Below are 27,444 nucleotides of genomic sequence, written 5' to 3'. Positions count from 1 at the left end.
TAATGAAAATGTTCTGAATTTAGATAGCGATAATGGTTGTATAACTTTGTGTATATACTAAAATCCACTGAATTGTACACTTTAAAAGGGTAAATTTTATAATATGTGAATTATGTATTGGTAAAAAAAAATTGTATGAGAACAAAAAGATTAAAAGAAGAAACAGATAACCTGAACAGATCTATATCTGTTAACAAAATTCAATTTGTAGTTTAAAATATTCCCAAAAAGATGAGTTCAATAGTGAATTCTACCATATATTTAAGAAAGAATTCAACACAAACTCTTCCAGGATATTACTAAAGAAGTAATACTTTCCAACTCATTCTATGAGGCCAACATTACGTTGATATCAAACTCAGACAAAGACATTACCAAAAAACAAAACTAACTACAGAACAATATCCCTCATCAAATGAGATGTAAAATTTCTAAACAAATTTAGCAAATTGAACTCAACAATATATAATAAAGATAATACACCATGGGGTTAATCGTGAAATGATTGGGGTTTATCACAATGATAATGGGGTTTACGTAATGGGATTTATCACATAAATGCAAGATTGGTTGAACATTCAGAAATTAACCAATAAAATTCACCATATCAACAAACTAAGTATATATATAGTTACATTAAGATATATATATTGATATATGTCCATAAATATAGAAAAAGCATTTGATAAAACTTCTATTCCTAATTTTTTAAAAAACTCAGAGAACTGGGAATGAGAGCACTTCCTCAATCTGATAAAGGACATCCATGAAAAACCTACAGCTTATATCATACTTAATGGTGAAAGACTGAATGTTTATTCCCTAATTTAGGAATAACGCAAAATGTTTTATCTCCCTGCTTCTATCCAATATTGTACTGGATGTGTTGGCCAGCACAACAAGACAAAAAAAAAAAAATAGGTAAAGGAGGGAGGGAGGGAGGAAAGCAGAAGGAGTGGGAGGGGGGAGGGAGGAAAAGGCATCTAGATTGGAAAGAAAAAATTAAAACTGTCTTTATTTGCAGCCAATGTGATTGTCTATGTAAGATGGAATTTACAAAAAAGCTATCAGAACTAATAAGTGAATTTAACAAGGCTGTAGGATACAAATTCAGTACACAAAAATCAATTGCCTTTCTATATACCAGCAAAAGAATAATAGAGAAATTAAATTTTTAAAAAATCCCATTTACAATGCCATCAAAAATATGAAATACTGAAGAATAAATCTAATTAAAGTTGTGCAATACCTGTTCACTGAAAACTAGAAAACATTGCTCAGAGACATTAAAGAAGACCTATATAAAGAGTTATACCATGTACATGGGTTGAAATATTCAATATTGTTAAGACATCAATTTTTCCCACATTGTTCTATAGATTTAAGGCAATCCCAGTCAAAATCCAAGCTAGCTTTTTTGTAGACATGGACAAGCTCATTCTAAAATTCATATGGAAATGCAAAATACATAAGATAGCCAAAACAGCTTGAAAAAGAACAAAATTAGAGAAATAACAAGACCTAATTTCAAGATTTACTACAACAATACAGTAATCAACATAACAGTAATCAATACAGTATAACAATGGACTAGTGGAACAGCATAGAGAGTTCAAAAGTAGACCCACACTTATATGAAGAATTGCTTTTTTACCAGTGCAAAGAAATGCAGTAGGAAAAGGATAGTCTTTTCAATAAATGGTAATAGAACAATTGGATATCTACGTGCAAAAAATTAACTTTAATCCATACCTATCCATACTTCACACCATAAAAGAGACTAACTCAGAGTGGATTATTGACCTAAATATAAAACCTTAAACTGTAAAACTTCTATAACAAAACTTAAGGAGAAAAAAACCTTCATGATCTTAGCATAGGCAAAGATTTCTTTTTTTTTTTTTTTTTTAATTTTATTTATTTATTTATTTTTCCCCAAAGCCCCAGCAGATAGTTGTATGTCGTAGCTGCACATCCTTCTAGTTGCTGTATGTGGGACGTGGCCTCAGCATGGCCGGAGAAGCGGTGCGCCGGTGCCCGCCCGGGACCCGAACCCGGGCCGCCAGCAGTGGAGCACGCGCACTTAACCGCTAAGCCACCAGGCCAGCCCGAGGCAAAGATTTCTTAGATAAACACCAAAAGCATGATCCATAAAAGAAAAAATGGATGAACTGGACTTCATCAAAATTAAGAACTTCTGTTCTTCAGATGCTGTTAAGAGATTGAAAAGAAAAGCCATAGACTGGGAGAATATATTTAGGAACCATATATCTAATGAAAGATCTATACCCAGAATAAAGAAATTTCCAAACTCAATAATAAGAATATAAGCAACTCAATAAAAAAAAAAAAGACATACGGATAGCAAATAAGCTCATGAAAAATATCCAACAAATTAGTAATTAGGGAAATCTAAATTAGACCTCAATGAGGTACGACTACATACCTATTATAATGGCTAAAATTAAAATGACCATGTCAAATGTTAGTGAGAATGTGGAAAACTCTTATACACTGCTGGCAAGAAAGTAAAATGGTATAACCGCTTTGGAAATCAGATTGACAGTTTCTTTAAAAGTTAAACATCACCTACCATATGATCCAGCAATTTTACTCCTAGATATTTACCCAAAAGAAAAAAATACACAAAGACTTGCACATGAATATTCATAGCATCTTTATTTGTAATAGACCAAAACTGGAAACAACCCAAATGCTCATCAACAGGTGAATGGATACACAAAGTGTGATAAATCTATATCATAGAATACTACTTAGCAATAAAATACTACTCAGCAATAAAACAAATGACCTCTTGATGAATGCAACAATGTGGAAGAATCTCAATATAATTATGCTCAGTGAAAGCAGCCAGGAAAAAAATACAGTACTGTACGATTCCATTTATATAAATTCTAGAAAATGTAAACTAATCTATAGCAACAAAAAGTAGATCAGTGGTTGCCTGGGCATGGAATTTGGGCAGGGAGGGGCAGAAATGAGGGATAACAAAGAGGCATAAGGAAACTTTTTAGGGTGATGGATATATTACTTAGCTTGGTTGTGGTGATATTCCACAGGAGTATACATATGTCAAAATTTATCAATTTGTACAGTTAATATGTGCAGTTAATTTTATGCCATTTATATCTCAATAAAGCTTTAAAACATATATTTGGCTAATATCTTAAGGAACACTCTGCACTTAGGTGAAGATTCATCTTACTGTGAGCAGACATAAATCCATATTTCAAACAGTCTTCTTTATAATTATACATTTTTGATGGACTTCTTATGGATTTTGCTTTAATAAAAATCTTACAGAGTTTATTATCATAATTTTTTACATCCTAATGAAGCTGGCAAAGAGCTTCAAGTATGAGTAGGAGAAGTATCATTTCTTTCACCTTGGTTCTGGTCTACACCACATATATTTATTCAGGGAGCTAGGGTGAAGGGGCAGCAGCTAGCTCCGAGCAGATGCTCAGTGAATTCATTCCTTCGCTAGGCAATGTGGGAGATAAGAGCAGGAAAGGGCATGACAAAGTCTATGTACATAACTGGAAGAGGATGTGATGGAGCCCTAACAGAAATAAAGATCAAGCACTATATACGTCCGCAGAAAGGCAAAATTACACCACACCCATGGCTGTGAAAGAAGTGGCATTCAAGATAGGCATTGAAGGACAAAAACGGACTTGAAAGATGAAAATGGCTTTCTCAAAAAGGGAATTCAAACTCTTATGCTAATGTATCTTCAAGACCATCATGCTAGAGGGCAGATGTGTGGAAGTGGGGTGCAAAGGTCATTGAGGAAAATTAGGAAAGTGAAAGGTGATGTAGGTCCTTTCATAATATCTCCGGGAGAAGAGGACCCAGACATTGTAGCAAAATTAATTACAAAATAAGTGTAATTTCAGCCTTATGTTTAACAGTTTCTTTTTTTGCATGTCTTAGTGGAAGTAGAATTAGTATTTGAAAAAGTATAAAATCGTTATACTTGATTATTTGAACCAAAGTAAAAATGAGAAGTACCATGAATGTTAGCATGTTTTTCAAATTCTATGTGGAACTGGATGTATCGTGCTCCAGTGGAATTCTGAAATGAGGTCAACTTCTGGCAGGTCACACGACTAACTCTATTAAGCCACTGTTCTGTGATCGGCTCCATATGCGTCACCCTTCTGCTGGGTAATTTTGTGCTCAGTCTAAAGATGTTATGAAAAACAGCAAATTTTGGTATATTGTCAAAGGTCACACAGTATTATAAAAATCAAGCTACAAATATATAATTGGTTCAAAATCTGAGAATAAAATATCACCTCACTTAGAGTTTATCAGACAGTTATTTCAGTTCTCCCAATGAAAATCACTTAGGAAAAAAAAATTCATCATTGTAATGCATGATCCTTGATTGTATCCTGGATCAGGAAAAACATTTTTTTTTTTTTGTGAGGAAGATCAGCCCTGAGCTAACATCATGCTAATCTTCCTCTTTTTGATGAGGAAGACCGGCTCTGAGCTAACATCTATTGCCAATCCTCCTTCTTTTTTTTATTCCCCAAAGCCCCAGTAGATAGTTGTATGTCATAGTTGCACATCCTTCTAGTTGCTGTATGTGGGACGCGGCCTCAGCATGGCCGGAGAAGCGTGCGTCGGTGCACGCCCAGGATCCGAACCTGGGCCGCCAGTAGCGGAGCGCGCGAACTTAACCACTAAGCCACGGGTCCGGCCACAGGAAAAAATTAAAATAGCTCTAAAACATATTTTGCAGGGGGCCAGCCCCATGGCGCAAGCTGTTAAGTGCGCTCGCTGTGCTGCGGCAGCCCGGAGTTCGCCGGTTTGGATCCGATGCACACATCGGATGCACCGCTTATTAGGCCATGCTGTGGAGGTGTCCCATATAAAGTAGAGGAAGACGGGCACAGATGTTAGTCGGGCCAGTCTTCCTCAGCGAAAAAAAAGAGGAAGATTGGCATCAGATGTTAGCTCAGGGCTAGTCTTCCTCACAAAAAAATAAGATATTTTGCAGTTAATTGGAGAAAAGTTAAATATGGAACAGATCATTTTATGGAATTACTGTTCATTTCTTTAGTATGATAATGGTTTTGAAGTTATTCAGGAGAATTTCCTTATTCTGAGAAGGTGCAAGTGTCATGATGTCTGCAACTAAATTTTAAATAGTTCAAAAAAATTATAGAGAGAGAGACAGAGACAGAGAATGTACTCAAATGTGGCAAAATGTTAACAATTGTTGAATTTAGGTGAATACAGGTATTCATTCTACTATTCTTTCAACTATTTGTTATATTTGAAAATTTTCAAAATAAAAAGTTGGGAAAATAAAAATAGTCTATCCTTTATTAAATCTAATTTTAACTCAAATGGAATGCCAAGGATTATAAGAAATCTCCTACTTAAACGACAGATAGAAAGGATTCGTGAACGTTGTTTGCATGCTTTCTAGATGAGTACTAGACATGCCTGGTGAAAAAAAGAATCTGAGGTTGAAAATTTTTTCTCCTTTGTCTTCCCTACGCTACATTAGTTTCATTTTGCTATGCACAGATTCATTCATGGAGTTTGATAATGAATCTCAAGTTCAATGTAACCATCTATCTCTGTGCCACGTGCACAATGTTTTGTATTATTTTAGTTTTAGTCTTGCTATGAAACCACCATATACTAAAGTATGCCATAAATATAAATCCAACAGAGATTGATTTTTCTAAGAGAAACAAATATTACCCACATAGAGATGTTTTTCAATAAAAAGCCTAAAAATTAGGGGCTGGCCCTGTGACTTAGCGGTTGGGTGCGCGCGCTCCGCTGCTGGCGGCCCAGGTTCAGATCCCGGGTGCGCACCAACGCACCGCTTCTCCGGCCATGCTGAGGCCGTGTCCCACATACAGCAACTAGAAGGATGCGCAGCTATGACATACAACTATCTACTGGGGCTTTGGGGGGGAAAAATAAATAAATAAAATCTTAAAAAAAAAAAAAAAAAAATTGTTTAAAAAAAAAAAAAAGCCTAAAAATTAGAATTTGATCAAACCATGACACAAAGGAGTTTATACAACAAATGTGCAGGGCAGAGGAGAGATGAAGCACAATGTTCAAAATTGTACACCTTTGCTATGCCACAATGCGGTTGCAGCTGTATAGCAATGCGAGAGCCAGTCTGTAGATGAAGATGCATCAGTGCATGCAAATATTCCTCAAGGTATATATTCCTTTTCTGCACAGTAATCAATGCTGCTGATAAACAGTACATACGGATCTATTTGCTCTGTATATATTTGCTTTACCCATAAAATTGCATTTCAAGGTACTCCAGTTTATCTAAGAATACAAGGATCAAATTTCTGAGTTCTTTTTACTATAGAAAATGAATTGCAATTAAGGGAATAGACATACATTAGCATAAAATAGTCTTTTGGGGCAAGGATATAAAGGTTAGACAACAGCAATGTTTTATGACAGTATCCCAAAATTCTCTACATTCACTTTAGAATGTATAAATATAAAAATTTGTACAATAGTCTCACATAAATTATCAGGTTAACATGTAATGAATTTGAATTTTGTTTAAAATATCTAAATATACAATGAGGGAGCAAATATATCATATGCTGTGTTTAAGATACAAATTATTAAAAACAAGGTAATGATGTGGTTCACCACCTTTCATTAAATTATAAAAGATAACTCTCCATATAAGAACAGAACAATAGAGTCCACAAAAATGTTATGCCATTTCTACAATTCTGTTCAGAAAAATAACAGTCTAGATAGAAATCCTTCATGGAGCTCCCGGAAACGGAAATCATGACTGGCAGCCTGCCTGCCTGCTGTTCGCATATGTGAACAGGCATCGCGTTCCCTGACTCAGGACCTCCTTTACCTAGAAATGTCAGTGTCTTCAGAGTACACACTTAACCTTTCAATATACTTGATTCAATCAAATTTATGAAAAATCTAATGATGAGAAGTGCCCCAAAATAGAATAATCTGCATCAGGAGGTTGTGAATTCCCTTTCTCAGGCAGTGTCCAAGCAAAGACCCGACAACCCCTTAATCGCAGGATTGTGGTTGGGAGGTAAGCACCAGATGGGGTTGGAGCAGGTCCCTTAAAACTCTGTAAACCTGTTGCTCTACGATTCTCATAGGTGTAAAGATATAAAGAGGTGAATTTTTGTGGCTTTGAAAATCTAGATATTTTTCACTTTTAAGAAATGTAAAAGTTACCTCAATTTTCTAACTTACTTTTCTGGAAAGAGGATACATCTTAAAATGGTCTTCTCTTGTAAGGCCTTGATATTAATTGTACACATTTGGGGAATAATATAGATGATATTTTCTTATTTCACAATGATCGCATATAATGATGGTGTTAGAAATACACTAACACACTGTGAGAACAGACCTCTGACCTGCAGATACTGATCTAAATGGATTTACAGGTGAACAGGATCAATGGTCTGCTATTACAGAATGAGCAAGAGGAAGCTGCCTCCTCGACTAATTTTGGAAAGTGACAATTATTGCACGAGCGAAGCTTAAACAGAAGAGCTGGAATTAACACATCATGTTTCCTTACAAACATTTTAAGTCAATTCTCCGTATACTATTTTAATAGTTATTTCCAAAATTGCTTTGTTTAACTATCTAGCATCAGCATAGTTCATATAATGTTAATGTCTCTATGATTCCACAAATACCTCTCACATTTTCCAAATTCAGGCCTTCACAAAAAAAAGTAAGTCCTGATGGATAGTCAAGATAAAGGATATTTGTATCTACACTACAAGAAACTTGTGTTGATATAAAGTGAAAAGTGTGATCATTCTAAATTCTGACTCCGAAGACCTCAGTTACTTGAAAATAATTATGATGGAATTTTTCACCTTTCATCTTGTTTATCCACAACCAGGGAAAGGATAAATCACTCAGCCCAGACAGGTTATTGGCCCACAAGACAATGATTCAACTGACCATCCAGAGATTTAATTCTGTTTTCAAACAGCCTTTGAATGTAGGCAACGTCTCCAGCAATATAGCCCTGCATGAATAATGTTGGGGATTTTGTTTTTTAACATTTCGTCTTGTAACTTGTTGTCAGTTTTCTCTCTGTCATACTTTCCTCTCAATTTTTTTTCTAGAATCATCTCACACACCAAAGTCAAAACTCCTAAGTTAATTCTAATTTGCTATTTTTTATATCTGATATTCCATGGAAGGGTTAAAACTACCCGAGATTTTAAGAAAATGTTGTCAAAAATCTGATAGGTTTGGCTTTCTTATACACGTATAGGTGGTTTCATTTTTAAACATATTTCATTGATATTTTTATCTCAAAGACAATTTTCATGAAAATTTTTATTATATCTCACATTTTTATTTCAAACTGCTATGAAATGCCAATAACTTCTATATATCACTGTAAGTAAGATGTTAGAAATACAAATATACATTTATATTTTAACTTCATGAAATGTTCACTGCACTATTTTTACATAAACAAAAATAAATGTTTATTTCACGTCTCTTTTATACCTGTTATTTCTCTGTTCTGAATTCCTAATAAATAGATGTGGTACTATCTAAAAGCTATATATTTAGATAACGCTAGACATAAATTACTGTACACTAAAGGAACTTAAAATCATTTTATAATTTTTTAAATTTTAGGTGTAAAATAAGACTATGATAAGATGATAATCATATTTAGGAGCAACATATGCATGCATACAATATATTCCGATGCTGATCTTATGTTATTTGAAAATGATTCAATTCCCTACTAATATTATAATAGAATTTTTTTCCTCTAGAAAGTTATCAAGAAACTCTGTGACTAGTATTCAAAGACACAGCTTAGTAATGAAAAGTAAAAAATTTAGTCACATTCAGATACTAGCAGACAATGATCTTTATGTAACAATTTGAATACTCCTTAGATTCATCTCCAACTCAAGAATTTATATCCTCGTTTATAAGGCAGAAGATTCAGAACTTTTAACTTCTTTCCTTGCATATTTGAACATTGGCATATACAATCATAACCTGATAATTTTAGAAATAATAAAATTTTAAAACAATTTTATATTTAAGAATTATTCAAGTTACCAATATGCATAAGGATATAAATCAAATTAATTTTAAAACTAACATCTTTTATTTTTATCTATATTTCTCAAGTATCCCATAAGAGAATTATTTTCTGAGAACATTTACTTACTTAATATATTATTTAAGGACTAGGATACATAAAACTCAAAACTAATATTATCACCATGAAAAATGTTCTATCATAAGATTATGAGATTCTTTGAGATTCTGACAATTAATTATTTTCTTTTATAATTTTTTTTAATTTTATTTATTTATTTTTTTCCTCCAAGCCCCAGTAGATAGTTGTATGTCATAGCTGCACATCCTGCTAGTTGCTGTACGTGGGCCGCGGCCTCAGCATGGCTGGAGAAGCGGTGCGTTGGTGCGCGCCCAGATCTGAACCGGGCTGCCACCAGCGGAGCGCGCGCACTTAACCGCTAAGCCACAGGCCGGCCCCTAAATTTTTATTTTAAAGATCATTATCTAGGTTAGGTTCACACACAGTTTGTAATTTTATTAAAAAAAAAAAACCTACTTTTGAATTGCAGGTTTAAAACAACACTAAATTTGTTAGCATAAAATAGAATATAAGCATAAATATAGATAGCTTTATGTATTTGTACAATAAATATCTGAACATATAAAAAGTACAAAATTAAATTAGATTTTTTAAAACCAATCATACTCAGAATTTGCATGATCGAAATTCTGTTAGCATTACACAAAGTTGTCTGAGGAGGCTGCACTTATTGCAATTATTTGCCATTGCACAAAATATTTTGGAACAACAATTTCAACAGTGGCAAATCTCAGTCTTTGAAAGAGAATTTGATTTAGAGAAAGTCATACATCTTTGACAACCAAATTTGATGGAACAAGTTGTCAAATAAATACCAATTTTCATATTGAAATAAAATATAATTGATTTTTTGTGGGCTCCCTAAAATTGTTTTAAGGCAGTTCCAGAAATGTTTTGAGATATTTGCCACATTAGAATAAGTTTTTAGCTTTCTAAAATGGTCACCTTGAAACGAATGTTCATCTGGAATCTTTAAAGCTAAAGATTGAATTACTTTGAATCTCAAACAAATGCATAACACTTTTTTATTTATATATTAAAAAAGGAAAAGAATGAGATAAACATTCACTGGCGTTTCTATAACTACAACTTGTTGGTCTTCTAAATATTGAAACATTTTTTTCACAAGAAAGATGAGCTACTTAAGAGGTAGGTAGCTGGACTATGTCAAAGTTTCTCAGTCTGGATACTGTTGATATTTTGGTCTGGATAATCGTAGCGGGGACTGTCCTGTGGATTGTATGTTGTTTAGCAACATCCTTGACCTCTACTCACTAGATGCCAAAAGCATCTGCTCAGATGTGACCATCAAAAATCATTCCAGACATTACCAAATATCCCCTGGAAGACAAAATCACTCCTAATTGAGAACCACTGGATTAAGTGATTGGAAATGTTTTTCCACCTCCAAGAGCCTATGACTCATAAAACAATATAAAATACACGTACAGAACATTGTTACACATTCTAAATATCAAAAATTAAATAAGTATAAAGAATTAACATCATTATAATTTTTCTAGTTACACACATCTTCAAAGATAACTTTGTAACAAGATGAGATGGTAAATATATTTAAAATTTGTTGTCATAAGGCACAGCCTAGTAATATACTAAAAATATTAAGATATATATTAATACACAAACATACATACATATAGAGATATAGATCTAATAATGTTTGTATAAATCTGTAAACCTATGCATACTCTTAGCAAAGAATGCCTTAAAACAACATGACCGTTTAATTTCTGTTTAACAACGCTCAGCCTCTAGAATAGTATACACTTTGTTATAATCAATACACAGATTTTAAAATAACCTTTCACATGGGAAAGCTAAATAAAATGAACATGGTGGCCATTTATATAAAACCCTCTTATGACTTTTAAACTCAACAAATAGTGTCCTACATTACTTGTTTTCTCCGTCACATCCAAATTTCTGCAGAAGTGCCATCTTTTTATACCCACCATCACAGTTACTCTGTCAGGAACTAGACTTCAATCAAGTAAACAATACATTTCCTAAGATTTAAAATTTCTTTCCAGTTACCAATTTTTTCTAAGTATACTTAACATAAAAATCACTTGTAACAAATTAACATTAAAGCAGTATTAAATACCCAACTGCAATAATAGTTTGGTAAAACAAAACAGAATCACTACAAATAATAATAATCTAGCATTTTCTTTTTCTTCAAATCAACTTACCTCATTTCTGATTTAGCCAATATAATATGTTCATAGATTACCTTGCAGGACATTTCTACTGAGCTAAGACCAACCACAAGGCTCAGTTTAGATCTGCTGATTATTAAGAAAACATTTCTACTAAAAATCCTTATCATAAATGGATAAAAGATTCCCAATGCTTAGAATTCCCTGAATACTGGAGAATACCATAAAGCATAAGTTATTAAGAGTATAATATTATGGATTGTGACTATCCCTAAATAAACCTGAAAGCTTGTCACAAAATTGAAATGATATTTTGGCAAATTGACAAAATTAATATACAATTTTAAGTCACAATTGTTTAACCATAAACAGGGCTCATGGGTGTGCTGCTTTTCTATTAATTAAATTAAAAAGTCTCCTCTGTAGTTATTGATGTGTGAACATATTTCCATAGAGAATTATTAAAATGAAGAGCAAAACATTCAAATACAGTCAAATATGATTGTTTAAAGATACTCTGCATTCATTCATTAGCAGAGTATTCTAACACAAAATCAAAAGTAAAGCATGCCATAGGTAATTATTACTGGCTTAGCTGTCAGTTAGTCAAATCAACTAAAAGGCCAATTATTCTGAGGATACCCAGGATAGAAAGCTCATTGTTGGCATTAGATCATTTTGAGATTGTTATGGTTCCTTTTTATAGTAAATTAACTTCCCAGCAAGAACATTTGGCATATAACTTCACATGCTATAACTTACCCCCACATTTTAAATCTCTAACATTTGGAGAGAAATACAATGTTACCTTTAAATGTAAGTATGATATTAAAAGAAAAGTAGAGAATTAAAACTTCAGATTGTTAGAATATTTCATTTTTTTTCCAGTTTCATCACCAATATAACTCAGAAACTCAGTATCAACAGACAAGTTTGATTTAACTTAACAGTCATATCTGTGGTTGACTTCTCAACATAGAATTGAACTTGTGGGTATAAGATATGTTAAAATAATACATTAAGAATATTAAAACAATTTTTTAGGAAGTGTTTTAAAATTTGAGAAAGCACTGAACTACCACATATAGAAAGCCTAAGATAAGTACCAGGAGTAGAAAATGCTGTTAAGTGTCTAAAACTGAGATAATATATTTGTAACTACAGTCTTCCTTCATCTCAGAATTAAAATTGCACAGTTGCCCGAGTATATTAAATTCCTTCCCCAGGCTTTGCCTGTATTCAGCACCAGGTTATTTAAAATATTAGCTCAGTGAGAGATTGTTTTGAACAGTCACTCTCTCCTCATTGTTACCTGGGGTCCCTATTCACTGCTCCACCATGACACTTCTCACCAGATTGTCACTGCCTGCCTTTCTGTCAATCTCCCCTAAGGACTGTATCCCAGACAGCAATGACTATGACTTATTCATTGCTCCAGGCCCAGCACCTCCACTCTCAGTACACGTGTGTTGGATTAAATCAAATAAAGACCTAAAAAGTATGATATTCAATGGTTCTCAAATCTAGCTGCACAATAGAATTACCTGGAAAGCTTTTAAAATATTTATGCCCAGACTCCTTAGATCAGAATATCTAGGGTGGGAGACTCTGGGATCTGTATTCTTTAAAAATCTTCCTAGATACCAGGGGCTACAGGGAGAGGGGAGTTGTTTAATGGGTATAGAATTTCAGTTCTGCAAGATGAGAAAGTTCTGGAGGTCTGTTTCACAACAATGTGAATATGCTTGACACTACTGAACTGTACACTTAAAAATGGTTAAAATAGTAAATTTTTGATAGCTGTTTTTTACTATAATAAAAAAAATTTTTTTAACCTTCCCAGGTGATTCCACTGTACAGCCAGGGTTGAGAACCACTGTAAGTACACAGAGAATGTTAAGGTTTCCCCCACAACCAATGCAGTTTATTGAGAGGGAGGGATGGAGGGGAGAGGGGAGACTTCATGGTCTTTTCCAACCAGTTTCCCAAACTGTGTACCAAAAACCACCTGTTCCTAAAAGAAAGAGTCCAGGGCTAAATAAGTTTCAGAAAATCTAAATGCCTTACTCAGAATCAAAAAGCACATTAGAATATTTTAAAAGTTAAGAAATCCTGCAATCTAGAAACCTGTTCAACTTGTTTCCAAGACTTATTTGACTATATTATTACGAAAGAATGCTTCCCTCTCAAAATGGTTTCTAGTCTTGAAAGTGAAATGCAGCATGGAGCAATGCTTCTCAACCTTTTGATGTCCTCGGCACAATTTTGAGTACTGGAACCTCTAACGGCTGGCTTGAAGGGATTAAAACAAGACAGCAATGATTACAAATCATCTCTAATGCAACATAATAACTATAGTGTCTAAACATGCATTCATAGTTACTGCATTATATTACCTTATCCCCTCTTGCCTCTCTCTCATATGTTCACAAGGCAAAGTTCTCACATGTCCCAATGAATATGGCACTGGCCTGACTCTAAATGATGCCTCTTACCCTTACTCACATACTATGCTATATGCTGTTTCAATACAATATTTCTTCCTATATTCACCACAGGAAAGCATCATATATGTACTCAGGCGTTAAACAACACATTCCACATGTTGATCAAAATTTGGTTTTGAAGGACACGAGTGTGCAGTGAGATGCACCTTGAGAACCGCAGCCCAAGGAGGCTAGACCTGATTTGATACGGCTACATCCGCCCCCGTATGTGTGTGAGATACACACTGTGGGTGGTTTGAGGGAAATACAGTCCTTGCATCCATCCTTGCTATCCCTAAACCAGCACTTTTCTGAGGAGTGATTCTGCAACAATTTGTTTGATTCTATGCAATAACTTTCAATAAAGGAAATAGCATTGATATTTTAAAACCAGAAGCAATGTAGATATGAAAAGGAACCTATTTTAATGTTTTACATAGCTATTTTATTTCCTTTGACTACAGAAACGATACAGATATTTTTCAAATTTTTTCTTGTCAAGTCGTAAATTTGATGAAACCTACGGGGCAGAATGATTTCATTAGACATCTGTGCACTGCTAAATTGTGTGTTGTATTTGAGAGGTACATAATTAAGTTCCTTTAATCTAGGCTGCAACCCATTGTGTTCTTTCCTCCATAGTGAATTCCAGGTCAGAATAGCCACCAAAAAAAAAGGCATCATGATAACCCTAGTTTTCTATAACTGTTATTTTGAAATGTGCTTGACAGTGTGGCCAACTTTGCAGTGTGGTTACTTAATAGTATTGAAATTACAACATTACAACATAAAGAGTCCTAACTTGCACTTTCATTGACTAACATCAGGAAAATCAATCCCCAAACTTAAATCACTTGAAATCTGCAACTCCCCTGACACCACCATAAGTTAATGATGACATTCATAATATAATTTTAAATATTGTACATTTATCTTAGGTAATTTTAATGATAAATGATTCTATGAAGCCTGATGGAAAGTAAAATTCAGCTACAGTTCTTTTTTTCTTCTGCCATATCTAGATTAATAAATGGGTCTTACTATTTTTATTGGGTTGACCAGTGAAGGTAGCAAAAAGAGAGAAAGTTTGTACTCACACAACACAAAAAAGATCTTGAGCTAATTATTTACCTAATGTGACTATCAGTTAGAAACTTTTTCTCCCTTATTTGAAACACGCCAACTGAGGTTAATGTAGTTTTCACGTCTTAGTGTTGTTTATGCTTATATTGTTGACACCCTTCTTCTTTTAGGATGTTATGCAAATTATAGTCATAGATTAAAATAAAATTCATACAATTCCTTGATTGAGAAAAGATAGATAATATTAGAAAATGCAATCATAGTTCATTTTATTGTTATGGAAGACTAAAAACTCAGTCACTTTACACTATGAGCTTCAGTCTTGCTATAAATTTTGTAGATCATCTCTCATTTTAAAACAATGCACAATATTAGAAATTCAACTAAATGAAGGCTTGAGTGCTTATGTATCTTACCATGTATGCAACACCTACTTGAGGAGTTTGGTTACACTTGTATCTTGACTATTGAGACCTAACTTAGAATCTGAGGCTGTTATTCTCAACTGCTAAAAAATATAAAAAGCAAGCAAGAGTCTATTCTCTTAAGCAATAGGTTTGTTCTTCTTCAGTTATGTTACTATCTTAAGCTATATTGTCTCTGCATGCAAGTGGAAAAGGAGGAACAGAAATAATAATTTTCCTTGGAGTATTTTATACTTGCCCCCCCAAAAAACTGGTAAGTAGAAATTTTAAAAAGAAAAGAATAGTAGTGGATTCATAAACTAAATATTCCTTAAACACATTCATTTACTTGCATTATAAACATTACTCTAGTAATGAATTGACTGACTAATTGACTGAAGTCAATGTAAAGAGAAGTATCACTCATATTACCATATTAAAAGACATCTTTCTTACAGCAAAGCATAAATTAAAACTTTTATACAATAACCTTAACAAATTTCACATACATTGTTCTCAAGTCCATCAGCTGATAAGAGAAAAAATATTTTTCTTTCTCAAGGTAGTACGTATTTCACTCTGGAAGGGGTCAACAATTTCTGGCTCCAGATACTAAGGCACACTCCAGCTTGCTCCCCAAAAGGCCACGTCATTCTTATACAGCTTAATCAGTGGCTACACAGAGGAGAGCAACACTGCAATCTTGCTGATCATTTTAATGAGGACCCCTGGCTATTCAGTCATTGAAATATAATTGACTTGCTCTCCTCTTATTTTCATAATAGACACTCCAACCTAGACCACGTTTATTTGCCTATAAGAAATGTCAGGAAGAATTGGGACTTTTCTGAGTGTCCCCATTAAAACTGAAAACATGCCACCCTGTCTTTTACATGAGCTGTAATCATTTTGCGTTGGTCTCATTATGCAATACAAGATGCAAATATTCCAGTGCCCCTTCTCACTAAACTGCAAGACCAAGAAAATAAGCACACCAAAAATGTCTTGTTTTATCTGTACCTTCTTACAATTTAGTATTATTTGTCCAGTGTTTTAGAAAACAGGTAATAGGAATAATAAGTGTAAATGTTACTGATGTCATTGATTTTTGGTAAGATTGCAAAGTAGAACTGATGTCTTTCTTCTTAATAATTAACCTTTTTTTTTTTTTTTTGGTGAGGAAGATCAGCCCTGAGCTAACATCCATGCTAATCCTCCTCTTTGTGCTGAGGAAGACCGGCTCTGAGCTAACATCTATTGCCAATCCTCCTCCTTTTTTTTATTCCCCAAATCCCCAGTAGATAGTTGTATGTCATAGTTGCACATCATTCTAGTTGCTGTATGTGGGATGCGGCCTCAGCATGGCCAGAGAAGCAGTGCGTCAGTGCGCGCCCGGGATCCGAACCCGGGCCGCCAGTAGCGGAGCGCACGCACTTAACCGCTAAGCCACGGGACCAGCCCTAACCTATTTTTATAAAATGCAAATTTTTCCTCCAAGAAATTACATAGTCTGTTTAAGGATTAAGTAAATGTCATTTGCAAAATAACATTTATGCTGAGAGATTTGAGTTTGCAAAATTAATTACTGTAATCTTTGAAACAAAGATTGAGCCCTGCGAATGACTTTACATTTTGGAACTCTCAAACTTGTATTAATTAAAGTTTGAACAATCAAAAACTATTTGATAAGGTGGAATTTTAATTTAAATCTAAATTTAAAACTTAGTCCACCATGGAAATATCAATAATTTCATAAATCCCTATAAAGGAGGCCAAACATCTTGCCAGCAGAAATTTTTTTCTTCACATGGAATATTCAGAGTTAAAATGTCCGCCATCAACTTAAGTAATAATTATTCCATTCATTTCTATTTCAGTTAAGATAAATTTCTACTCACTATTGGTAAAAGTGTTGGGCAAAAGGAATTCACATATTGTTAAATAATTTTGGAAGGGAGGTTAGCAATATGGATTATTTGAATGGTCATTCCTTTTGACTCAGCAGATATTCCACTTCCGTGAACATACCCTCTAGTTGAACAGTTGCATGCGCACACACATGTATACACAGATGTTTGTTGCACCATATTCTATTTGTAAACAAAGAAAAAACACTGGTAACAAACCAAACGTCCCAGTGGAAGGCTGATTAAATAAGTAATGATTTATTCACACAACTAAATACCATATATCCATTAAAAAGAATAGGGTAAGTATACGTGGATTAGCAGAGGTATACTGTTAAGTGGAAGATAAAGCAGAACAAAGTATAGGGAGTGTAATGTCTTTTCAAACAATAGCATACAAATAAATTTATGTGTTAAAAATTTAGAGGAATACACAGCAAATTGTTAACAGTGATTGTCTCTATGGGATTAAATTAAGGAGTTCTACTCCATACTGTTTGAATATTTATGATTCATTCATTCTTTTGACCAAGATTTATTAAATACCTATAATGTGCCAGTAATTTTCCAGCAGCGAGGGATACAGCAGTGAACAATACAAAGTCATGAGTTTGTGTTACTTTTAAAATCAAAAGAAACAATAAAAATAAAGTTTAAAAATTTCTGGAATTTCAACTATTACAAGAAAATAAAGCAGAACCATTCATCTCATTATCTCTGTTGAAATCCTTTATCCTTGTCTTTTTGTTGCTCAGAACGTTTTTCTAATATTAAACTAACCATGGCCAGATCTTAACAATAGAAGCCATCATTAAAGACAATCTCTACTAGGTTCAACACTTTTATGAAAAAGATGGCATGATATTTTATCATACAAAACAAATAGTTCTGGGGTGGCCCGGTGGCACAGCAGTTAAGTGCGCACACTCCACTTTGGCGGCCTGGGGTTCGCAGGTTCGGATCCCGGGCGCACACTGATGCACCGCTTGTCAAGCCATGCTATGGCAGCGTCCCATATAAAGTAGAGGAAGATGGGCACGGATGTTAGCTCAGGGCTAGTCTTCCTCACAAAAAAAAAAACAAATAGTTCTGTTTGTAAATATCTGAACATGCAATTATATAAAAGTAATGAAATACACTTGAGATTTCATTAGAAATATTTTATATGAAAGTAATAGGATAACTATGTATACATAAATAAGACTATGTAACCATACACATGAATATTTTCATAAATATTAAATAATAATCATAAGCATTCTCACTATATAACCACAAAATAATATTAAGTTTATGATTCTATAATATTTCAATACCTTACTCAATTTGCCACTAACATATATTAGAAGCTTTTAAGATTGATATTAATATTGCAAGAGTATAGTGAATTTCATAAAAACTATTCTAAATTTATTGTAAAATGTATAAAGGTTAATATTAATTCATATGTTTCAATTTTATCAGAATTAGTAGGTACTCACAAAATTTTCCTAATGTCATATTTTCCCCCTTAAATTAATAAAAAGTATTTAAAGATTTCTTCATAGAACTTATTTGATTTCAATAAAAACTCATTGCACTTATTAAAGGCAAAATTTTTATAAAGTACCTAGGGTTTATATTCATAATGTTCTGAGCAACTTACAGCCAACCAATCACCACGAGAAAGGCCTAATAGACAGATACAAAATACATAAGGAGGAAAAAGCCAACAAACTCTAAATATCTACCAAGAAAGCTTGTAATATAATGTCATGGTTCACTGAAAGTGAGACCAATCAATGTGAATGGAAAGGACTTTATTCTTTAAACAATATCTACTCAGAACATGGATTCACTTGAATCAGAGTGAATCGCCTAGCCAGCCATAAACCACCAGAAGTTCAAGTACTTGCGCTACAGCCAGCTGTAATTGAAAGAATTGTCACTAGATGGCAATGTGGGTCGAAGAGCCAAATGTTTACAAGTTCTCTCTTCAAATTTGGTACCAGACTCAGGACAATATACCACTGAACCCTTTGTTATCATCAAAAAATAGATATTTTGTGAATAAAAAACACATAACCAAAACAAAAGAAAAATAGGCTGTAAAGGAGCAAGATTTTAAACAAAAAATACTCTAAGCAAGTTTGCTGTTTACTTTTCCTAGTGTCTCAAACTTGAGAGTGCTTATGACACCTCTGAGAAACTGGTTTAAAATTCGCATTCCCAGCCCCAGCCTCCACTTTTGAGATTCTAAATCAGAGGTCTGCTATGGAAGAGAGGCTCCATTTTTAAGAAATATCCAAGGCGATTCTAATACAAATAATCCATGAAAAACACTGCTCTACAACTTGAGTCCCCAAAAAACGGGCACATTTGGATCATGAGCTCCTAGCTAGTCACGCGTGAGGCCACAATCTTCAGGCCTAATCCCTTCCTGTATTGTCTGCACTTTTGAAATCATGTCATCAAATGTCAGCACACTGCAGAAATCAGAACAAGGGTAGGAACTGTTTTTGACCTTGGTTAGAGCTTATTCAAAGACTGGTCCCTTCAACACCCAGTGGCCAAGCAGGAAGCCCGAGACTGTCAACTACAACAAACTATTTGTGAAAGAGTTTATCACACAATTCACTCCTGAGGCAAGAACAGCTGCCCTGAGCACCTTGGCTCATCTACCCACCATTCTGACTCTTCTAAAAATTCTTCTACATAATCCCTCTACCTCTGAAACTTCACCTACATATTTCTTGGATTCCTCCACCTGGCTGGTGTCTACACAAAGCCATCCCTTCCCACCTGCCCCCTCACATATAGTCCTGCCTGCATCCTGCCCAGGATTCACCTGCTCTGTTTCTGTTCACTCTCGGTCACATCTCACCTTAATCTCAGTTTCTCCTATAAAGAGAAATATATGAGAAATAACTTCAACATTTTCCCAGTTGAGAAATGCCTTGCCATCTATTGGCATTAGTGACTGTCATCTGTGATGTTCACCTGTTCACATCTAATCTTGAGAAAATAGAGTGAGTGGCAGCTTTAAAGAGTAAAGGACCTTGGGGTTCGGCCCGTTGGCACAAGCAGTTAAGTACGCGGGCTCCGGCTCTGCTGCGGTGGCCCGGGGTTCGCCGGTTCCACACGCACCCGCACCGCTTGTCAAGCCATGCTGTGGCAGCATCCCATATAAAGTAGAGGAAGACGGCCACGGATGCTAGCCCAGGGCCAGTCTTCCTCAGCAAAAAAAAAAAAAAAAAAAAGAGGAGGATTGGCAGAGGTTAGCTCAGGGCCGATCTTCCTCACAAAAAAAAAAAGAGTAAAGGATCTTTGAGTCAATGGTAATAGCACATCTGTAAGCAAGAGCAGAGTGAGGTAGGTATCACAGGGGTGGGGGGAGGCAGCCCACATAAGGAATTAGAATCCAAGCAGAGTGGAAAGAGCATCCTCACAAAGGAGAGCCAGGCATGTGATGTCAGAGCCAGATCCAGGTGAGAAAGACAACCACGTGCAGGTGTGATCAGGCATGGGGAGATACCAAGCAGGGTGCAAAGGATGTCCACACATGAGAGAGAGTCATGGCAGAGATAGAAAATTGGTTACATACAGGGAGGTTGTTCAAATAAGTAAATATAATAAGAATGAAGCAAGTCAGGTTTCTCACTGTCAGAGATAGGAGTTACGAATATGGAAAGGGAGAAAACTAGTATGAACTCTGTGACATTAGATTGAATTGGATGTATTGTTATGAATAATGTTTTTCAATATATGGAAATATACAAATAAATACAAATGTAAAATTTGTGTCTGTGAGTGTATACATGTACACACATATGTATACATATATACACACACAAATATTCCCTAGCTCTTTCCCTGGGAGCAGCAACACCCCAGTGCCAGTGAATAGATTTATTGCTCACATATTGGTTTCTAAATACCATTTCCTACTAAAAGTCCTTTGAAAAAATGGTCAGTTCCAGGACTGAGGAAGTGAAAGTATAAGACGAGCCTGAAACATCTTGTGGTGTCAGAGAGTAAGGAAGTACTCAAAGAATGATGAGTACATGTCAAAAGACCATAGAAATCAGCTTAAAGGGTTCTCACTGGCCAAATCAGGAATAATTTGAACATTAAAATAAATCACAATAGTATGGGACTTTACCCCTCTAAAAAATAAGACATCGCAAATTCCTACATATGTAAATAAATGAATGAATAAACTGAAAGTTCGAAGACTAGGATAATTACCTTGCTTCAAAGTATCTCCGCACAAATATTTTTTAATCACAGAGGGGGAGAGAGTAACTTTACAATAGATAAGCCTGGCAAACACCACCTTAATCAAGTGAACAGAAGAATCATCATCAACGATGGGACAATCAAAATTATGTCATCCAATAACACGCAATGAGAAGAACAGTGTCATATCTTTGATATTCCTGCCAAAGATGCACACCCTGAATCTAATCACGAGGAAGCATCAGACAAATCCAAATTGAGGGACATTCTACAAAATAACTGTCCTAAAATCCTCAAAAGTTTCAAGTCAGGAAAGTAAAGACTGAAGAATTGTTACAAACTGAAGGAGACTAAAGATATATGACACTAAATGCAACATGTGATTCTGAACTAAATCCTTTTGCTGTAAAAGACATTATTGGGACAACTGGTAAAACTTGAATGGGGTATAAGCATTCAATGTAGTAACCTAGCAATGTTAATTTTCTGATTTTGGATGGTCATATTGTGGTTATGTGGGGAAGTGTCCTTGTTTATAGGAAATACTAAAGTATTCAGGAATGATGGGTCATCAGTTTGGCAACTTATTCTCAAATGGTTCAGAGCTTTAAAAGAAGTTCTTTTCACTATATTTCCAACTTCTTATAACTTTGTGATTGTTTCAAAAAATTAATAAAAAATAAATTCATCAATCTTTTCTTTTTTCCATAAAGAAAATTAAAACTTCCTCATTGTAAGCAGTGAAAGCAAAGATGTATACAGAAAAAGTTAATCATCTTCCTCCATTCCTCCTCTGTCCCTATGCCCCATAGAAACATGTTACTATTCTGATATTTATGTTTGTATAAACAGTCCCCAGCCAGGTAGAAGTCCAATTAATGAAAACGTCCTCCAACCCATATTTCTCTACTTTGATGGTAAGAATTTTTTCAAGATATATTAACGTCAAATGCCAGGCTAGAAAACAGTTACACTACACCTGCCAGATTTTTCTGACCCATTGGTCTATTAACTCTAACAAAAAGTTAAATGAAATAGTCTGCCCAGCTTAATATTAATGCAGTGGATTCTTACTGATGCCTATTAAACCTCGATTATGTTTCTAAGTGCAACCATGTCAATTTTACATAATCTATTGTAAATCTTACCCAATCTTCTTAGTAATCAAAGAAATACAAATTAGAAAAGCAGTGATAGGGGCCGGCCCTGTGGCTTGGTGGTTAAGTGCGCGCGCTGCGATGCTGGTGGCCCGGGTTCGGATCCCGGGTGCGCATCGAGGCACCACTTCTCCGTTCATCCTGAGGCCGAGTCCCACATACAGCAACTAGAAGGATGTGCAGCTACGACATACAACTATCCACTGGGGCTTTGGGGGGAAAAATAAAATAAATAAAATCTTTAAAAAAAAAAAAAAAAGAAAAGCAGTGATAAAGCATCTTTTCTACCAAATGTTCAGAGTTTGTGGTAATTTCTAGTGTTACTGAAACTACAGGGATATCAGACTTTCTTGACGGCAATTTGGCAGAGAAGTATCTGAAGCCTTGAAAATGTAGATTTGCTTTGTCCCAGTAGTTCCTATTCTGGGAGTTCATCCTAAGGTCAACATGGATATGCACAAAGATATAACTACTAGTATGTTTACTCAGCATGTTTATAATAGGGAAAAAAAGGTAACATGTAGAAGCCCAAAAACAGAAGCTTCATTAGCTATCTATCTATACCATGCAATACTATGCAACCAACTTAAAATGATGTTGTAAAACGTGTAATGTCCTAGGAAGGCGGTCACAACTGAGCAAAAAAGGCAGGTTACAAAACAGAATACCTAGTATGATCCTATTGTGTGTGTGTGTGTGGTACACAAACGACTAAAATGTTTATATCAAAATAGGCAGAGTTGTCTATGGATGATGAAGTATAAGGAAATTTTTATTTCATTCTCTTTGATTACCTATATTTTCTAAATATTATTCAATACATGTGAATTTTATGAGGAGAAATAGCAATAACAGCCACTGTCTATTGTAAACACTGTCTGTTGCTACAGGCAGGGCTGAAGCTACTAGTAGAATGCAGGTGACCTGTTCCTTTTTTCTCGTCTTATTCTCCATAGTATTTTGTTTTAACTTTCTTATTGCTCTTTCACACTCTGCTTCACATATCCCTCGACATGATTTTACTTCCTTACTGAATGGAAGAGCCTGTGAATTATGAGACTGGATTTTAAATTTCTATTTATCTCCACTTCCATGAAGCATATTATCTTACAATATGAGAGAAGATAAATAATTTCTGAAAAAAATGAATGAATAAATGAATGTCCACTGAAGACTAAATGGGGATAAATCTGTTTTCAAAAGAAAAATCCACTGGTAGTGTCTACAATATCATAGGTGTTTGACATCCAAAAATGTTGCATGGGGCTAAGCCTTTCTAGAAGGAAAGAAGTGGGCTAGGCAGATCTGAACTGGGGGGCTTCTAGATTGTTGGAGGACAGAGGAAAGAGAAGAGGGCTCCGGCAGTGGGGTATTTACAGCCAGGGTCTCAGTGAGGGTCCCAGCCTAACTGCCTGCTAATGGTTTCCAGACAGGTGATCCACAGACATTGGCCTTCTCTTGCCTCAGGTGTTTCCAGAATCATCCCATTGGTAAAGCTATGGGCCTGGGATACAACTTCTGTGCATGCACAATGAATATCCACACTCTGTTGTTTCACAGAGAGCTATTGCCAACCCAGGAAAAAAGCTCCATCCACCATGAGTGACTTATGACCAAGCTCTTCAACTCTCAAAAGATCTCTTTTGCCACAGCTCACTTCTCTTCTATGTTCCCAGCTCAAATAAAAAAAAAGAAAATTTGTTGTTCTTGTTCATTTTTTTCCAGGCATTTTTTTTTCTATTTTAGGCATCCTTATAAAAATAAGACTACAGTTCTAAGGGCAGGCATTTGGACCTTTCTGGCAGGGACTCCTGCCCTGGGCAAGCACACTTGATGATCACACAGTACATGGTCCCTTCTCTCACGACCATCTGCTAGATTGGCTCTCTGCCCACTCACAAGCTTACTGAATTGTTTCACTAGGACACAGGTGCCAGGCTACCATGGGTCTAAATGAGCAGCCCACATAATACAGCAAAATGTTCCTCTCCCATTCTGGAAAATCTTTCCCCCTGACAGCCTTAAAGTAGTGTGACTACATGGCTCCTGAAGCTTGATTAAAGCCAGAGACATGGGTGAGCCAAAGAAAATATTGTAAGAATCAAACCCTGAGAGATGAGTGGTCATAGAGCATAGCAACAGTGGTCGTGCTAGCAACGGTGCAGGTCAGGTGTGAGGTGGACAGGAATCCTAGGAATCAGGAAGGAAAGAAGTCATCCCCCCAGACTTATTTAAAATCAAGGAAGGAAGTATGAGTTGTGTGTGTGACTGTGCCTTAACCTACAGCAGAGAGAAGAACAAGTAATATGAGAGTTAGAGCCAAAGACATGAGTGCGTGACCCAGCTCTGCCACTTGAGAGCTTCAGGCAGCCTCTGAATCTCAATGTTCTTAACAGTTAAATGGGGATAATAACAACACCATATGTTACTGGCATTATAATTATGTAACAGTCACTCCAAAACTTAGTGGCTTAAGACAACGTTAATTATTATTACCTCTCTGTGGGTCAAAAATTTGGGAGCAGCTGAGCTGAGCAGTTCTAACTCAGGGTCCCTTCACGAGGTTGCAGCTGGGGAGTGGCTGTACCTGGGGTCATCTCAAAGGCTTCTTCACTCATATATTCTCCACTCATATGTCTTCTGGGCTGGGAAAACAGAATAGCTGGGGGCTGGAGCCACTACGGTGCCTCAGGCACTTCCCTGTGAGTTTGTACACTCTCTCCACATGGTCTCTCTAGCATGGCAGCTTCCAGGTAGCCAGAGTTCTTACGTGGTGCCTCTAAAGGAGCGTCCCCTGAGAGAGAGCCAGGAGAAAGCTGCCTTGCCTTTTATGATCCAGCCCTGGAAGTCACATAGTGTCGCTTCCTAATATTCTATTGGTAGAAGTAGTTACAAAGCTCTACCCAACCTACCCATGGAGAAATGTCAACACTGAATTATAAGAAGAGCATGACAGATGAGATATCTTTTCCATCTTTGGAAAATACAATCTGCCATGCCATACAAGGTTGTTCTAAGGATTAAATAAAATCATTCATATTCATTTTATAAGGTATAAAGCACTATACAAATGTTTGTTCTTTTTTATTACAATAGTGATAAGGAAATGTTATATCTCTTTTATCTCAGTCTATTACAGGAGGTAATTTCTAAAGATGGGGCTAAAGGGGCATAGTGGTAATTAAGATGGAGCTAAGGCAGTAGTAATGGCACAGAAGGCATCTTTACTCAAAGACTGGTGGAACACTATACCAAAAATTTTAAAGAAAGGGTTTATACATTTCTTTTGTCCCATTTCAAAAAATGAATCACCTGGCCTCAATGACATCTTCTCCTTTCACGCAATTTAGTAGAACCCAAATGCAAGTCTTAGATTTGCTACTAACTGAACAGAATGTATACGAAAGAATTGCCTTATTTGAGGGTCCAAATGACCTTTAAAGTTTCTATAAGTTCTAGGAAGTTAGGAATCTTAGAGTCAGTTGGATTCTCCTTGCTAATTCAATGCATTATAATTTTAAGGCATTTATTTATACAGATCCTAAATTCCAACTTTCTACTTACAAATATCCTTACAGCAGAGGAGTGGCAACACAGATAAGAGAGGGAGAAAGAAAGGAAAGAGAAATATTGACCATACCAGATACTCCCTGGGTGGGTGATGAGAAGAGGAGGCTTTCCAGGGTTCAGAGTTCAGGTCCTGTCAAAGGTGAATCTTGGAGAATGGACTGAAGGAGGGGCTGGGGGGTCCCAGGAAGTGCACCTAGTTAAAGGAAATTGGGATCTAATCCCTACCCAAGACCCAATACCTTCCAACAATTCCCCTGGTTCCTTGGTTGTCTCCCTCCCCATCACAGCCCCCTCAACAAGATAAATGTATTAGAAAGATACACATTCCCTGAAGGTTGTAACTATTTTAGGTTGTCATCACTGTTACATCAGAGAACTCTGCCTATCAGCAATTATTAATCAAAATTACTCAGATGGTATTTTTAAGTGATAAAAGCAAGGTACAGAATAGAGTATGCAACTACTATAAAAAGAAACTAAAATATATTTATATACACATATTTATTAATTCAATCAATAAATAAGTACTTGTCCGGTGAATGTATATGCTTCTATGGGCATGAAATCTTTCTGAGAGGGCACATAACAAGCTGGAGGCAGGTGTTGCCTCTGGCAAGTGGAACTGGGGGGCTAGGAGAGAGGGGATGGGAAAAAGACTTTGTTTTCATAAATTTACGTTTGTACTTTTGGACTTTGTACCATGTACATATAATACCTATTCAAAAAATCGTTTGAAGTTACTCTGACATAACTTATGACCAGTGTGCTTGCAAATATACCAGCACAGGGCTCCCAGATAGGAGAAAGAACTCCAGGCTTCTCACTCCACAGTTCTTCCTCACACTAGGATTGCACTGGTTCCTATTTAAAGTGCATCATAAATAGTTTATAGTTTGGCTTAGCCTGGGTTTCTCTGATAGAACTTAAATCAAAGGCTTAAGTGTCCGCAATTGATTTGGGAAGCGATCCCAGGTTGAAGAATGCAGACAAGGACAGCTAAAGACAGAAAGGGAAGCTGCTCAAGGATAGGCTCCTAGTCGGCCACCACTATGGACCACTGTTCTCCTCCATCCTGAGGGAATGTCTGAGAAGCCTTATGAAATGCACATCAAAACCTGGCTGGGAAACGAGAGAAGGAAGTAGTCAACCATCAGCTCCCATCCCCATTGGTCAAGGTTGCCCCCAAAAAGGTTTCATTTTCCTGTACCTGCAGGTGGACACTTGTGAGTTCCTACAGGGTTTCCTA

At 35.7% G+C, this 27,444-nt stretch overlaps 1 long non-coding RNA gene across 2 annotated transcripts in view; it reads right to left on the bottom strand.

The window, feature by feature from the left end:
• The window catches only part of LOC147914512 (uncharacterized), a 124,001-nt gene that overhangs the window by 24,132 nt on the left and 72,425 nt on the right, over window positions 1-27,444 (bottom strand). The window contains exon 3 of one of the 2 annotated variants that reach the window (XR_015555178.1): window positions 26,275-26,391. The exons of the other annotated variant lie outside the window; for it this stretch is intronic. This is a non-coding gene — a long non-coding RNA (uncharacterized LOC147914512). Of the gene's footprint in view, window positions 1-26,274; window positions 26,392-27,444 lie in introns of those variants that run through there. 2 annotated transcript variants of the gene reach the window in all.

The sequence above is a fragment of the Ceratotherium simum genome, chromosome 19, assembly GCF_057802395.1.
Source record: "Ceratotherium simum simum isolate JZ-2026a chromosome 19, ASM5780239v1, whole genome shotgun sequence".
In the NCBI taxonomy this organism is placed as follows: Eukaryota; Metazoa; Chordata; class Mammalia; order Perissodactyla; family Rhinocerotidae; genus Ceratotherium; species Ceratotherium simum.
Note: the sequence above shows the minus strand (reverse complement) of the source record. Positions and strands in the feature narration are given on the sequence as shown.